Here is an 18317-nt window from a genome sequence, read left to right as displayed (position 1 = left end):
TGGCTCAGGAACTAAGGTCAAAAATTAATAAATGGGACCTTATAAAACTGAAAAGCTTTTGTAAGGTAAAGGACACTGTCAATGGGACAAAATGGCAGCCTACAGATTGGGAAAGATCTTTACTAACCCTACATCGGATAGTGGGTTAACATTCAAAATATATAAAGTAGTCAAGAAGTTAGACTTCAACAAAATAAATAGCTCAACTGAAAAATTGGTTACAAAGCTAAATTGGGCCAGAAACTGGGGACTGGGAGTATTCCAAGAGTCAACACAGGTGTCCTTAGCTGAGAGGCTACTCAGTGAGAATACAGAACCTGAAAAGTCCACCTACTACAGCCAGGCAGGACCCACAGTAAAGGGACAAGGACTCCAACCCACCCATAAAACTTCCAATCCAAAATTTGTCCTGTCTAAAAGAAATATGGGGACAAAGATGAAGCATAGCCTGAGAGAATGACCTACCAATATTTGGCCCAACTTGAGATGCATCTCATGGGCAAGCAGAAATCCCTGACACTATCAATGATACTCTGTTATGCTTGCAGAAAAGAGGCTGGCATAACTGTCCTCTGAGAAGCTCTACCTACCAGCTGACTGAAACAGATACAGATACACACAACCAAATATTGAACAGAACTGCTATGGAAGAGTTACAGGAAAGATTGAAGGCACTGAATGGGAATAGGAATCTCATAGGAAAACTAACAGAATAAACTAACATGTATCCTTGGGGGCTCTCAGAGACTCAGACACCAACCAAAGAGCATGCACAGGCTAGACTGAGGCCCACAACACGTATGTAGCACATGTACAGCTCAGTCTCCATGTGGGTCTACTTCCAACCCCCCCATTTGGAGCAGGCAGTGGGACTGTTTCTAAAGCAGCTGACTGTGGAATCCTTTCCCCTATCTGGGCTTCTTGTCTGGCCTCAGTGGGAGAGGGATGAGCCAACATGGGGGGCTATCCATGGGGTGTCCCCAACTTTCAGAGGAGAAGGGGGAATTGGGGAGAGGTATTCTGTGAGAGTGGAATGGTGGTGGGGAGTGATCAGGATACAAAATGAAAAAAAATTAATGGAGAATAAAAAAGAAAGTAGAATATGAACAGTGCTGTAACATTTGTATTATTATGTTTTATCTTTTCCATCTCCAGTAGCTGAACTGAAAATGTACAACTGCAATGAAATTGTTCTAAATGTCATAGAAATTTGAAATATGTTTCTTAACCCCAGTTTGAGAGCCAAGAATATTTACAACTTGTGGTTTAGTTAAATCTTTTTTAAATCATAAAAATTATTGAAGAGGGAAATTGCAGTTTTAATCCAAATATTAATATCTATTACTTCATTTTTGTTATTTGATAAGACACTGAATGCTTCTATGTTATGCCTATATGAAAAATAGTAGAGGAAGTGAAGAGACTCTGGTAATGAGTCCAGGTAGTCAGGAGCACAAAATCTCTGGACTCAAAAATCATGGTATGAGTCAAAATCTTGGGTAATAAGATCAATTTATTTCAAAGGTAGTGAAAAGAATTGTTTATTTTTAAGGGAATTGCTGTTTTAATATTACTAATTTTCCTCCTATGACTATAATTGAAAAATAGTACAACACAAAATAAAACATTGAAATTTAAATATTTTTCAATTTGTCATTTGTCTTTATTCCTTTACTTGTCTAATTTTTTATCTCTGTATGTATGTGTGTTTAAGATTTCAGTTTAGCAATCAAACCAGCAAGCTTAATGAACTGAGAGCAAACTCCCAACTCCATGCCAGCAAAAGCTGACTAATCAATGTGAAATTCTTTCTCAAAACTTTCTTGCCCTTCAGCATCAATTGGGAAATCATTTACTCTTCTGGTTACTTCTAACAGGTGAAAAGAATGAAGAGCATGTTTGCCTATTAGAGTGTACATTAATCCAACTTATCTAAATAGCCACTTGTGTCTGCTCTGTTTTTGTGCTATTTTCTCTCATCCCTTTCTCATGAAATAAATGCTGCTTTAAATTGTTTTTCCAATTTATATAGATATGTTTGTTGCCAAGATTTCCAGGCCTATAACTAGTTCTCATCCATCAAAGACACAATCAAGACTAGCGAGCCATGATATTCACAGTACTGCCCTTACAGTCTGGGGTCTATGTAAGCAGCAGCAATAGACAATGCCTTTAACTCTTCTCACTGAATCCAGATGTGGCATACCCACAGTGGGAGGACTTCATGGGTCTGTGCTATGTAAACTCAGCATGAGTGTTCTCTGAAGGCCAGCTCATTAGTGCACATTCTTTGTCCCTTCTTTTTAGTGCTATTTATTGATATTTAGTGATTACTATTAATCTTGGTATACTTGTATACTTGGCAATGTAGTGAATATGTGACATTTCCACCTGTTTACTCTTCTGACTACAGAAAACATTATAAAACATTGAAAGTTTGATAAGAAACTAAAAGAGAAACGATAAAAATGAAGTAGTCACATCACAGAATTTGTATGGTTCTTTATTAACAGATGTTTTTTTAAAATTTATTTTTACTTATTTATTTATTTTTCAAGAAGATTCAAGAAGATTATGAGCAAATCTAATTGTGGAAGTCTTCATGTAGAGTAACTCACTAACTGGAAATCTATAAAAATCTGTAGAGAATTAATTTTGCTTTTATTTCTTGAAAACTGAATCATGTTATGAGATTGAAGTTAGCCTCAACCTTAGGATCCTCCAGCCACAGCCTTCTGAGAGCTAGAATTTAAGTAAGATATATGCCATCCTGCCCAGGTTGAACATCAGTCTTAAGGAGGGAGAAGATATACTCCAAGAAGAAAGCAAGGCCAAATTTTTGTCAGAAGGGAAGGAGAGCCTTCCCACAAGATAGAACAATCTAGAACAGGTTCATTAATTGGAAGGTTGCAGTCAAGCATATCTTCAGGGGAATAGCATTAACAGAATGAAAATGTCCATGCAGGCTTCCTCAGAGCATTTATTATTCACAATGTAATGCAAGAACCTGATATCCAAATAATCTACATATTTTTCCTATTCTAAGTCAATCAAACTAACATAAACATGCTAGATTATTATTCAGAGTGGTGAAATATTTGTCTCCCCTGTGAATTGCCTTTTGTAATGAAATTCAAATAACCTTGTTTTTGGTGTGACACTGTACTCTGAGACTACATCCCCAAAATAAGCAATGCTTAATAAAAATGTATTTTGCATTATTCTAAAAGTTGTCTGTTTTCTTAAAATTTCTAGAAGAGACAATTTTTCATAATATTTATTTATTTACTTTTTTTTTTACTTATTTACTTTACATCCAGTTCACTGTCCCCCTCTAGGTTTGTCACCCCTTCCACAATTTCTCCCCCATCTGCCCTCCTTTTCTTTTCTGAGCATGTAGGGGGGTCCCCTTAGAAATCCCCCTATCCTGGCACATCAAGTCTCTGTGAGTCTAGGTGCATTCTCACCCACTGAGGCTAGACAAGTTAGCCCACCTAAAAGAATATATCCCATGTACTGATAACAGCTTTTGGGATGGTCCCCATGGAGCAGACATTTTTATGAGGGCAGAATGATTTAAAAAATTATTTTTCATGCTCTGAGATAACTAGAAATAAAAAATAAATCTTTGGCGGCTACTGATATAACAAAAAAAAAATGCAAAAACTGCTCTTATTGCAGAGGACCCAAGTTCAGTTCCCAGTAGTGACTCGTTGAGATGCACAACTGTGTAGAACTTCAGCTCTAGTCGTTCTGCTTCAATAGGTACCTGCACATGCATGCACACACCCACACTAATTAGACATGCAGACCCACATACACTTATATAAATGAAACATATTTTAAAAATTGTCTTCAAAGAATAGTTTTGCTTGCACTGGATTTTGATTCATTGGGCAATAGATAATTTTTTTCCAAAACAAGAATTTATTTTGCAACTGATTATGATATCATTTCCAAAAACTGTACCTAAATTCACCAAAATACAGTTTGTTACTATATACTTTGCCCAATAATTTAGTGATTTATTTGATTGTATATAAGGAATATTTTATACATTATACAAACACAAGATCTTGTGTTACATAGCGTGGTACAGTACTCCACTGATTTCTTGGACCACAGACACTTCTGGGTTCAGATCCCAAGTACTGAGATTATAGATTACAGTCATGTACCATACACATGATTTTAACAATAACTATCAACTTTGAATGCAAGTAGCTGAAGAATTGTGTAATTATTGGTATTCAATATTTATGTCAATAAGAAAATAAAATAACCTTGAATGTAATTTAAGTGTCAATTTCTTAAATAAATGAATATGAAATTGAATATATCTTCTTGATAAAAATCTTGAGTCATTGATTAAATATTAATAGAGCTTTAACTCCTTACTGAGTTACATTTATAATTTCTCTGAAAAAGTGATATAATTTTAGATAAATATATGTACATTTAAAAACATTTAATATCTGAATTTTCTTTCCAAGAATATTAGGGTATATTATGAAGTATATTGACAGTGATGTGTTATTTTTAAATTTTTAACAGACTCAGGTATTAAAAAGTCAGTAAAATTCATCATCATAAAATATTCAGGCTCTATATTCCTATACTTTATTAGTTGCTGTACACAGCACATTGAACAGGCATAGTCTATCCCTCTGAAGTTTACTATACAAGGCTAACAATGCCGACACAAATTCTGTGCCAATTCATGTTTAAAATACTCATAAACATTAAACAGACTAATATACATCTGAAAGTTAAAACCAAATTATTCTAGTAATTTAACTTATCCTTTGATTGTTCTAATATTGACTTTCACATAACTCAGTCTCAGAAGATCTGTGTTAGTTTATATTTAAAGACATAAGAGCACAACAAAGACTGAAGTGGCATGTTTGGCTAGATGAGGTGTACGGAACATCAAGAAAGCAAATTAAAGGACTCAATGACTTAGTGATGAAACTGGATTAGGTGTAAGAATGTCTCTCCAGATTCAAAGAGGAGGTAAATGTAAAGTAATTGTTATCTATTCTCAGTTCCCATTGGATGTTTTTTTTTCAAAGAATTAATAAAAGTGCTAAAAATAGAAAAATACAATTCTAATTCAAATGAAGATCTTAGCAACTTGATCTGTAATTGTCAGTCTTCCTACACAAATCAGAAAGTAACTAGGATATCCATGATCCAAAAATGATGTACTACATTTATTTTATTATAGGTTGAAGATGGTTTTAGTAAAACAATACAATAAACAGCAAGAATTTACATGTTTTATATGTCTTTTATTCTTGTAGTGTGCTTCCTAAGCAATATATTTCTAAATTGTTCAGAACACAAGCATGCTCATACAAAAATATGTGTGTCAGATAAATAAGTAGAGAGAAAAATGATGAATATATAAAAGATAATAGATGATAAATAGAAATAGCTAGATGATAGATCAATCAATATATCTTGTGCATTGTTTGATATATGTTTCTTACATGAAACAAAATATTGAACAAGCTAGGAGGAGCAAGTCAGCAAGCAGCATCCCTTCATGGCCTCTTATTAAATTTTTTCCTCCAGGTTCCTGGATGAATTTTGAGCCCTGAATTTTCTTCACAAAGGACTGGAATATAGTGAAATAAACCCTTTCTTTTTTCAAGTTGCTTTGACCAGAGCAAAAGAGAAACAATGTAAGGCAACCAGGCAAGTGTTGAAAGAGTTAAAAACATGCATGGGAAACCTGATTATATGCTGAATGTCAGTTGGTAAAAGTTTACTGCTCACTTTGCTGTGATTGGATTCTGTTCAAAACAGAAATTGCCTAGGTCCTTTGAAGGCACATAATAAAGCATAAAGAGATGAATTGATGAGATGGATGAAATAAGTAACCAAGAAAAAGGAAAACCAGAAAATAAATAAAATAATATATTAGGGTTTACTTTGCTGCACCCTTTATTCATAATATCTCTTCTTTCTCATTATTTTGTTTACATATTTTAAAGTTTTTCTTAAGAGAGCAGTTTAGGAAAATGTTTGTTTTTTTCTCCCATCCTAGAGTTGTCAACACCCAAATCTAGAAATCAAGTCTTAGTTTTCATATTTTAGAATGATACATGAGTAAAGCAAACCACATTCTCAACAGAATTGTCAGGCAAACTCAGAGAACAAATTCCACCAGGAGTATATGCAAAACATTTTCTGTCTAGTTTGGTACAACAGTAACTCTAATGAATGCCAGTTGTAAACAACTGTTGTGTCTCAGATACAAACACCATGTCCACTTTTACCATCTGTTAATGTAAAGGAAGGTCAGGAAAGAAGATGGTACCAGTGGAATGTAATTATTTCTCACCAAACTATGAAAAGAAGCACTTGAATGAGATGGAGGGTGCAGTTAATAATGGGATTCTGCAAGCTCCACATCCACAGGATCACATCCATTAGGAGAATGTGCTATCTCTTGAGTCTTTGATCTTAGCCATTCTGATGGGTGTGGGATGAAATCTCAGGGTCATTTTGATTTATGTTTCCTTGATGACTGAGGACTTTGAACATTTCTTTAAATTCTTCTCAGGCATTTCAGATACCTCTGTTGAACATTCTCTATTTAGCTGTATACACCATTTTTATTTGGGCTTTTGGGTTGTTGGTGTCTAACTTCTTGAATTCCTTGTAAATTTTGGATATTAGCCCTCTGTCAAACATAATTTTGGTGAAGATCTTTTCTCATTCTGTAGGTTGCCATTTTATCCTATTGACAGTGTCCTTTGGCTTATAGAAGCTTTTCAGTTTTATGAGATCCCTTTATCAATTGTTGGTCTTATAGTCTAAGTCATTTGTTTTCTGTTTAGAAAATTGTTTCCACGTGTTGGCAAGGGTACAGAGCAAGGGGAACACACCATCAGTCATTGCAGGAGTTAGTACAAACTTGTATAACTACTTTGGAAATCATTTTTGTGGTTTCTCAGAAAACTGGGAATAGTGTTACCTCAAGACCCAGGTATATCACTCCTGGGCTATATCCAAAAGATGACCCACCATCCCACAAAAACATTTGTTCAACTACATTCATATCAGCTTTATTCACAATAGCCAGAAACTGGAAACAACCTAGATGTCCCTTAACTAAAGAATGATTAAAGAAATATGGAACATTTACACAATAGGATACTATTAAGCTATTAAAAACAAGGACATCATGAATTTTTCAGGCAAATGGATGGATCTTGAGAATATTATGCTGAGTGAGGTGACCCAGTCCCAAAATGTCATACATGTTATGTACTCACTTATAAATGAATATTGGCCATAAAATACAGGTTAGCCATGCTATACTCCACAGACCCAAAGATGCTAAACAAGAAGGAAAGTACAAGTGAGGTGCTTGGATCTCATTTAGAAGGGGGAATAAAACTGTCATAAGAGTCAGATGGAGGGAGAGAACTGGGAAGGGTAGGGGATGGGAAGAGGAATTAAGGGGGATTAAGGATCAGGTGTGGGGACAGAAGGGACAGCCAAATGGCTGTGAGAATGAATGGAAATATGCAACTGACAGGGGTGGGAAGTTGGGGGTATTGCCAGGATGAGACTGAGACCTGAGATAAAGAAGGCACCCAAGTATCAATGGGGGTGATCTTAGCTGTGACTCACAGAATTAGGGACATTGAACCTGAAGAGGCCACGTCCTGTAACCAGGAAGAAACCCCAGTGGAGCAATAGAGACTTCAACCCAAACACTAAATTTTCAACGCAAAATTCATCCTGTCTACAAGAAATGCAGGCATGGAAAAGGAGCAAAGACTGAAGGAATGGTCAACCATTCCATGGGCAAGCACCAATCTCTGACACTATTAACATGTTTACCTAAGTAATGTATAAAGAAGAGGACAGTTCAGAACAATCAGTCAGGTGTCAAAGGAAAGTACAATGTTTAACACAATGCTTACACACAAACAAACTTCCTTCACTTTGGGAAAAGTTCTTCTGGTGTCCAAATCAAAATCAGAAAGAGTAATGCCTGTTTTACCAGAAAATTCAGCCTTAATACCTCAATCCCCTTATAGGTCTTGAGCTTCAATAATTTTATTCCATCTTCTCTTGTTCCTGTGTTCTCTTGTCTATAGCATTTCACTATATCTGTATTTCAGCATACCAAGCAATCTTTAATTTTATTGATCTTCTGCATCCACTTTCTAGTAATGAATCCTCTTTCATGCCCCTTAATGTTTTTCCACATACTAATCCATATGGCATATCTTCACGTAAATTATTTAAAAAATTGGCCCTTTCAATTGGAAGTAGTACTAATAGATTATAACTTGGGAAATAGAGAATGAGATAAAATTTAACAATCCTTTCTAAGCTCCTGAGATTTTAGAAAATAAGAAAACAAAACAAAACAAAACAAAACAAAATGACTCATCATGCAAAACAAGCATGCTAAAGAAAATAAAGCAAAAGCAACTCACTCAAATAATCTTCATAAGAAGCCTTCAAATTACAGAACAGTCTTCTATATCAATCATAGAAGACATAGTTAAGACAAAATCATTTACCTAACTGATTGCTAAATTGACAGTAAGAAGATGTTTTATTATGCTCTTGTTCCAGCAAATTAATGAAATATACCTTAAGTACAAACACAACTACAGAGGTCAAAGGGCAAGTGAGATTAGGAGGTGAGTGTGATGAATCCCCGAGCTTACCACTCTGTCCACGACGATTATAGGTGAACTAAACACAGGGATTATATTTAAAGTGAGGAGCAGCCGTCCACAACAATAATAAATTCACTTAAACAAGGAAATGAGAAATTCTCAAGTTTGTTCTAGAAACTCTTAAGGGAAAGATTATTTAGCTACTACACTTAAGGTTAGGAGAACACACTTAAAAATCTAAGATTTCTTTATAAACAAGAGGAATAGTTTATCAATGGAAACAAATGTGTTTTGGTCACATTTAGTGGAGTAACCTTTAAAAAGGTTTGCAACAAATATTTTATATAAGTATACCTTATTTATTAAATTCACCACCTTAATAAGATATTCAATTTTGAGAATTAAGCTTCATCAGTAATTAAAGCAAGAAATTAAAATTCATGGTGTTTCTGTTTGTTAGGGTTAATGTTTATACAGGGGGATCTCTTGTTTTCTAGGTCCATTCATACTTTGATTGGTCATTTACCCAATTGTTTTGACTCAGATTTTACCATGATTGAATGCTGTTATGTGAATCCACCCACAATACACAGATACCACATTGATGGCAATGGCCAGTGGAGTAAGATATGTTCACATTTCTAGATTCATAAAATTATGGCAAGAGAATCATTTATGTGATTAAATATTTTTGTTTATCTTACAAAATCCAATGGACAAGCATTATATAATTTAGAATTAATCACCATCTCATAGCTGGTGTTTTAATATGTAATGATTAATTTACTCTTACCTAATTCAACCACAGAAGTTGAGGAGGAAGGAGACCCTGCAGTAGGACCAGCAGTCTCAATTAACCTGGATCCCCGAGATCTCTCAGACATGGACTACCAACCAGGCAGCATACACCAGCTGATATGAGGCCTCCAACACATACACAGCAGAAGACTGCCAGGTCTGGGTTTAGTCAGAGAAGGTGCACCTAACCATCAAGAGACTGGAGGCCGGGAGAAGTTTAGAGGTCTGGTAGTGTGGGAGGTGGGGGTGGGTATATCCTCGTGGAGACAGGAGAGCAGGGAAGAGGTATGAGATGCGGAACTGTTAGAGGGTGGACCCGGAGGGGAATAAAACCTGGATAGTAAAATAAATAAATAACAAAAAATTTACTATTACCTAATTGCTGTTCATCCCAGACTTTAAAACTTCTAAGCATGAAGTTCTGTCTTCATTTCAATTAATCTCGCCAAATGATAACTATGGAATTTTTTTGAATTTGATTTGTTCTTTGCAAATATATCTAAGAACATGAACTTAATTTTGGCTGTATTTGCAGTGTAGCTCTCCTAGGTTCTTGTCACGGAAATGTCAAAGTCATACCAAGTTTTGTAGAAACCTTATAGGTTTATCTTTGTTTCTTAATTAATCCCTTTGCTGCTCTTCCCTTTATAGAATTTCTATGTCTATCACTAGCAGCATAGAATAGAAAGAATTCATTCTTCATTTGGCAGTTGCAAACTTGAATCTTCTAATCAATACTTATGTCAAGTTTTCCAATTCAGCTTTAAGCATCTATTTACTTAAAAATCCCCAGTGATTTAATTAGAAGTATACTATTCGGGGAAACATGCAATTTGATAATTATTCCACCCTTATTCTGTAAGTAATTAGGTGGTTTCTATACTATGTGTTCAAGATGTCTAGACAAATATTTTCTAGGTTGGAAGAACATGTTACCTTGGATAATTTTCTGTGTAATCCCTTCTTTCTGGTTTTTAACTTCCTCTCACCTAACTAAGTCCCTTGTTTCTCAGCCTTTGTATTCTAGTTAAAAGTTAACATCATGGATACCAGATATTGCAGAAAAAATAACTGAACATGTCACAAACTCTATAAAGCTAGACATCTCTTGCTTTGTAAGTAAGTAATATTTATTTCTAGTTAAATCAAACTCACATTTAAGAAAATCTAATGACTTCTTAAAGCACCATGATCTGCATATCATTAGCATAAGCCCAAGAGGCTGTACTCTTTTTAAATATTGTTTTCTGTTTAAAAACCAGTAATATCAAGTGTGCATATTTGGTTCATTGGTTAATAGCACATTTTGCAGAAGATCAGCATTTGATTCCTAGCCCCATATGATAATTCGATACTGTGTATAGCTCCAGTCACGAGAAATTCACTCTTTCTTCTGACTGCAGCAATCAGTCATGCATGTAGTGAATAGACACAGATGCGGGTAAAATACTCACGCAAATAAAAGAAATAAATCTAAAAACATAATAATGAACATAAAAAACAGGAAAAGAAAAAGAAAAAAAGAGCTAAACCCACGAAAGCTTCTGTTTGAACCCCTTAACATTTTCACAACTGACATCCACCTGGACTATTTTAGTCTGATGCTCTCTCCTCAGCTGTGCTCTTGAGAGAGGCACTCCTGACAAGCTTTGAAGATGCACCATGAGAAGATGAAGAGAGCAAGGCAGTGGCAGCAATCTGGCACTATGATGACCTTGGGTTTTCTATTTTCTAATTTATCCTTTGGTTATCTTGATTATCTAGGTAGATCAAAATAATCTTAAAAGCTCTAATTAATCTCTTGTCTGCGGTGGCTCCCACTGGCTTTTCATGTAAGAGTCACAATCCTCTGGGCATTGTAAAATCAACCTCATCACTTTCACAGAGTCCCAACTGAATGGACAGACTTTCTAACTTTGAGTCCTTTTGAAGCTCTTTCCTGTTACCTTGCCTCTGTGACCTATCCTGCCCATAAAGGAGGGAGGTTCAGGGGTTCTTTTCCCTGCTTATGTTGACAGCTGGATGTGCTGTATTGAGAGTTTGGAAATACATTTTTAAAGGGTTTCTTCTAATTATTTTACATTTCAGGGGCCTGCTTTGGAGGTCAAAACAAAACACACATACACACACACACACAAAAAAAAACCCAACAAAACCAAATATACAGAAAATGGTTTCTTTCTTTTTCTTTTTCCTTAGAGAAGAGGTAATATCAGTGACAGGACACAAAAAAGAAGCTCATAGAGTGATGGTGGTCCAATTTGAAGGAAACTACTTCTGTGTGCTATCCATTTAAAAGGCATTAGGAATGACAGCAGTCTGATCCCCAAGTCTAAAAGTAACCAGAGACGAGCACAAGAATAGAGCTTGATGTGTTAATTACATGGGCTATAAAGAGCGTAATATCTTTTTAGATTAGTATTCTATTGAGATGTTGTATTATAATTGTTCCTGTAACAGGTATGCTTATCAATATAATTTTATATATCTAAATATATTTATAATTTGTGGATAATTTTATTCACTAAGTTTGTCTGCAAAGTCAGAAATACATAAAATGTGAGGTTTTAGCCAGTATAAGCCTTTACTAATCATGTCATACAGCTCAGGGTTTTAGCATCATTTTTGGTCCATGCATATTCCTGTAGTGGATTAAGATACAGAGGTAACATAGAAGGACTCCATACAAAGAAACCAAAGAGAAACTAGTTACACAAAAGGAATGTTTTTAACTGTGCTAATAACTTTTTACATTCAAATAATTATAAAACTCATGCAACACCTTTCAGGGAGTCTTTGTCATAAGTCAAAGATTCTAGGTTTCTTCTCATAAACATTAACATACTGATCTGGCACAGTCCACAGAAATGATCTCATAGATATAGACTGTCCAGCTATCTATAGTAGCAAATGCTATCAGTGTATTTTCCAGGAAGTCTTCTGCAGCTTTTTGGCAAGTAGATATAACTACAGTGTCTCCCTTTCTGAGATAAAGGGGAACAGTGAACGTCAATCTCCTCCTAACTTTCTTTGTCACTGAAGCAATGACAGACACTGTGACAATGGCTTCTCCTGTGTACTTTCACTTGCTGTTCATAGCACTCCTGTGACACCTGTCATTGTATTGGCTTTTGCTTTGTAGATGAAGATTCTGATGCATTTAATGAGTCAATCGTTCTCTTATGATCACAGGGATAAGAACTATTGGTGTTAGATATTAAATTCCAATTTTCTGATTAGAAATTTACATGTTTGGTCATGTGATTTCTGATAGTTTTGTTAAGAAAGTTCTAGGACAGACTTCTCTTATAAAGATGGAGTCTATATACATCTTCTATTTATCAGGAATGCTAAAACTAGGGGTAATAGGCACTATATAGAAAGAAAATATATGGGACTTGAAAGGTGAATCAGTGGTTAAGAACACTGGTTGTTTTTTTTCAAATAACCTAGTTTAAATTCCCAGAATCTGCATGGTAGCTCACAACCAATTCTAGCTACAGTCTTAGGAGATCTGATATTTTCTCCTGACCTCTCTGGGCACCAGACACAGGCACATATGCAAGCAGAACACATATAACAAATAAATAAGATTTAAAAATTAAAAAAGCATAAAAGTACCTTGAAATATAGAGAGAATATAGGAAAAACTGGAGATCTTTAGATTAGATTAGAAAAACATCATGATGGTGACTTCCTTGTGTGGTTTTGTTTTGATTATTGTCTGTTATGTCTCATACTGAGTAATGAAAAACCAACAGCCTATAAAGGGAATGGATTCACACATACACACACACACACACACACACACACACACACACACACACACACCCTCCACTCTGTCTAAGTAACAATCTGAATTCTCTAGCTTAGGACTAGAATGTTTTAAAATAGCTATTATTCCAAAGCCAAATCCAAGTTTCATCATAAGCTTCACCATCAGTTACACTTGCAAAGTAACAGTATCAGACAGTATAAGGTAGATAGCATGGTGCAGTATGCTGAAATAAAAGATTCCTGATGAGGCAGTCTAAACTGTAACCTCATCAAAAAAGTCTGATGAGGAAGCATGGATTATATCCACACAAAGAAGTCTCCGAAGAAGCATGTATCCTTATAAGGATGGGGAAACATCTGTCAATGGAGACCACATAGAAAGCCTGCTCTTCTACCAACATAGACAATAATGACATAATTCTTTCATTTAATATTTTTATTTATTTAGTTTTATGTATTGGGTTGTTTTGTTTATATCTGTCTTTACATTATGTTCATCCTTGTCCTTATAGAAGCCAGAGATTTCCTGGGACCATAGTTACAGACAGTTGTGTACAGCCATGTGGGTGCCAGAGGTTGAACTTGGGCACTCTGGAAGAGTAGTCCTTGCTCATAACCTCTGAACTCTCCATTTAGCCCAATGCCTTTATTCAGCATTAGAGGCAGGTCAAATTAAAATAAAGAGGCCACCATTTTGGCTCCACAGTGCCAAATAAAAGCATTGGGCGAGCCATGGTAAAACACTTCTACTAGTCCAAGCCAGTAATGAAAGATAAGGACATGCTTCGGAGTCACAATATTCTAGACCTTAAAGGATAATTTAGAATTTCAACCTTGAGTATTAAGAGTGAGGGAAAGTGGGGAGACCTAATTTATAAGCCCAAGGAAGAATAAAAAAGAAATACTGCCACATAGAGCCAGAAAATACCATCAAGAAGGTTTAGTAAAACCTCAGAGTTTCATAATATAGAATCCATAAATTTCAAATATACAGAGAAAGCATTTCATCATGCTAACTACTGGGAAGATCTCAAGAAGCATTGACAGGGACAAGAAATAAATGGTAACACAGAGTTTACAATGATTTGAGATTTATCTGGAAAAAATATTTAAAAGCCATCATAAATCTCTTTCAGTAAGCCACTAGGAACACATCTGAAACAGCCAAGGGTGGTGGAATATACCTATATTTCCAGCATTAGTGGTTGAGAGGCAGGAGAAACCTAAATATAAGAGCAGCTTGGGTTAAACAGAAATACTGTGTCTTAACAAACAAGCAAAAATCACACATTTAAAGTAATATAAAAGATAAAGTCTCACTATAATGATATAAAAACAAGCCAATAAATGGGATTTTTTTTAAATCAAAAACATAACAATTTTAATTTTGAAGCTCAGTAAGTAAGGGAAAGAGAGGTTGCTCAGAAGGTAAAGTCCTTTGGTGTTGAACATAATGCCTTGAATTCCAAACATGGGACCCCTGTATAGGAAAGACTTGACTTCACAAAGCTATCCTATGACCATTACATATATACCATGCCAGGTGTGGTAGTTTGTACAGGTATGATCCCCATAGACTCATGTGTTTGAGTGATTTGCAATATTAAGGTTTGGCCTTATTGAAGTAGATGTGGCCTTATTGGAGGATATGTGTCACTGCAGAGGCAGCCTTTGAGGTCTTATATATGTGCTCAAGTCTGGGTATTGTCTCTCCTCTTCAGATCAAGATGTAGAACTCTCAGGTCCTATAGCACCATGCCTGCCTGCATGCTGTCATGCTTCCCACCACAATGATAATGGATGAAACCTCTAAAACTGTAGGCCATCCCAATGAAATATTGTCCTTTATAAAAATTGACATGATCATGATGTCTCTTCACAGCAATAAAATACTAAAATAAGACGGGAGTTACTATCAAGAGTGGGGTACTAGTGTGATAGTCCTAATTAAGCTTTTGTTGGGATGAATGGATATTTGTACATTGGAAGAATTTGGTTGATTTTTTGCCTGTGTCTCAAGTGTCTCCCTGAGCATAAAGAGATTTTAGATTATTTGTATTGACAAAGGAAATCTTAAAACAGTGTAGCATAGACTCTGGCCCGTAGTTTCACTCTTATGACGAGTGCTTTGATGAAAGTTAGCAAGCTTAGAGTAGAAAAATTCAAAATTTATGGTTCATGAATTAAAGGGGCAACAGACACTGGAATAAGCAGGAGCACCAGGGACTGGATTAAGCTAAACTGTATGTTCAAGGAGCTAACCAGATTAACGATATTAAAGGAGATTCAACCATTGTTACTTGGGCCTTGATTTTTGTTTAACTTCTTTGGTTATGTGGGATATATCGTGGGTATTCTGTACTTTTTGGCTAATATCCACTTATTAGTGAGTATATACCATGCATATCCTTTTAGATCTGGGTTACCTCACTCAGGTTGATATTTTCTAGCTCCATTCATTTGCCTGGAAAATTCACGATGTCCTTATTTTAAATGGCTGAATATTATTCCATTATGACAATATATCACATTTTCTGTATATATTGTTTTGGTTCAGGGACATCTGAATTGCTTCCATTTTCTTGCTGTTATAAATAAAGCTGTTATGAACATAGTGGAACATGTGTCCTTGTGGTATGGTGGAGCATCTTTTGGGTATATACCCAGGAGCAGTATAGCTGGGTCTTCTGGTAGAACTATATCCAATTTTCTGAGAAAATGCCAGGTTGATTAACAGAGTGGTTGTACCAGTTTGCAATCTCCCCAGCAATAGAGGTGTGTTCCCCTTTTAACACATCCTTGCCAGCTTGTGCAATCACTTGGATTTCTGATCTTAGCCTTCCTGGTGGGTGTAAAGTGGAATCTCAGGGTCCTTTTGATTTGCATTTCCCTTATGACTAAGGATACTGAACTTTTCTTTAAGTGCTTCTTGTCCATTCAAGATTCCTCTGTTAAGAGTTCTCTGTTTAGTTTTCTATACTATTTTTTAATTGTGTTATTCATTTTCTTTTTGTAATCTAACTTCCTGAGTTCTTTATGTATTTTTTTTAAAATTAGCCCTCTGTCAGATTAAGGGTTAGTGAAGATCTTTTCCCAATATGTACACTACCATTTTGTCCTATTGACAGTGCCTTTTGCCTTACAGAAACTTTTGAGTCTTATGAGATCCCATTTATTAATTCTTGCCTTTAATGTCTAAGCCATTGGTGTTTTGTTCAGAAAATTGTCTCCTGTAGCAATGTGTTCAAGGCTGTTAAATTCAGTATGTCATGTTTTATATTGAGATATATGTTGATCTATTTGTATTTGAGTTTTTACATGGTGATAAATATAAATTTATGTGCGGGGCGCGCGTGTAGTCGTCTCGCCGGCAAAACATACACACACACACACACACACACACACCAGAATCCTTCCGTAGAAACACGTTTATTTCCCTAAACCAAAATGGTGGCAGAAGATGACCCCCAGCCCTGGGAAAAGCCCTTATATACCCTAGAGCGGCGTAATCACCTCTGATTGGCTGTATACTCGTAGCGCGCCAAACGCCGTGGGATGGGCTTAGCTTTGGCGGGCTTTACCATGGCACATGCGCAGTTTATATGTTTACTAGGAAGAACTATGGCTGACAGCGCCACCTAGCGATGGCGGACTTTGCCAGCACCTGCCGCGGCTCCCAACAAATTTATTTGAATTCTTCTACATGCAGACAACCAATTAGACCATCACCATTTGTTGAAGATGTTCTCCCTGTTCCATTGCATGGTTTTGGCTTCATTGTTATGAAGCCATAGGTATGTGGGTTTATTTCTAGATCTTTGATTCAGTTCCAAGGATCCACCTGTCTGTTTCTATAGCAATATCATGCAGTTTCCCCTGACACATATATAGTAGAGCTTAATCCTTTAGAGACTTGATGCACCAGGATAGGTAATACTGGTGTGGGGGTGTCATCTCAGAGGCAAAGGGGAGAGGGGAGGGGGGAGGAATTCTGAGAGGGGGTACTGATACAGGTTGCAGCATTTGGGATATAAATAAGTAGATAATTAAATAGATAAATTAGTTAAAAGTGATGTTAAACGGAATTAAGGGAGTGGTAACCTCAGGACAAGATCCTACCCAGCTAAATTTCCAATCTGTGAAAAGGAATTAAATTGAAGTTTATGTCCATGTTTTTAATCACAGCACTCAGGAGACAGAGTCAAGCAGATCTCTTGAGTTCAGGACCAGCAAGGTCTACAGAGCAAGTTCCATGTAAAGAAAAGCTTAGGTACAGATAGTACACTGGACCTAAGTGTCCATAACATTAATCCTCAGAAGATAGAGGTTTGCTATTCTTTGAGTTTAAGGTCAGTCTACAGAATAAGTTCTGTGACAGCCAAGTTTAGCTAGTGAAGGAAATCATTAAAACCAGAAAACTAGTGAAAATTTGTAATGTCACATTACAAAGGAGCCATGTTCCACCCCAGCAAGCTGCAGGCCTTGATAGCTTTGACCATGTTGTTCTGGATTCAGAATCAAGGATGATTCTGTGACTAAGGAAAGGTCTTGAGACCATGACTGTGTCAGGTATACTCTTCATCGGAGCCCAGAAAGACCGTTGTATGAAGTGGTCAAGCCTTTACCTTGTGTTGGCAGCCAGACTTCATAATGTATAAGAGTCACCCAGGTGGTACTGGCTTTGAAGGCATGAAGGATTCATGGAGAGGAGCTAAGGTTTGGCACTATGAGAGGACAGGAGAGGCCGTTGGTGAAGGTGCAGCCTTAGTGTCTGTTGAAGGCCCAGGACTGAAGGGGTGGTGGAGAGGAGTTGAGGCTTGACACCATGAAAAGAATCTATGAGAGGCTACTGGTGAAAGTGCATCCCAATTGCAGCAGAAGACCCTGTCATTTTGGACATGAACCTATTAGAGGCTATTGGTGAAAGTGCATCTCAGTTGCAGCAGAAGACCCTGTCATTTTGGACATACCAGTACCATGGGGTGACCACCAAAAACAGTGTCATCAGAAGCTGTGTTCCAAATCCCATGAAGGTGACACTTGTATTACCTTGTAGACATCAAGAGGGTAGAGATGCCAGAACCA

This window comes from Grammomys surdaster, unplaced genomic scaffold, assembly GCF_004785775.1.
Source record: "Grammomys surdaster isolate TR1022 unplaced genomic scaffold, NIH_TR_1.0 126113, whole genome shotgun sequence".
Classification (NCBI taxonomy): domain Eukaryota; kingdom Metazoa; phylum Chordata; class Mammalia; order Rodentia; family Muridae; genus Grammomys; species Grammomys surdaster.
The sequence above is the reverse complement of the archived record's forward strand: the minus strand, read 5'-3'. Positions refer to the sequence as shown.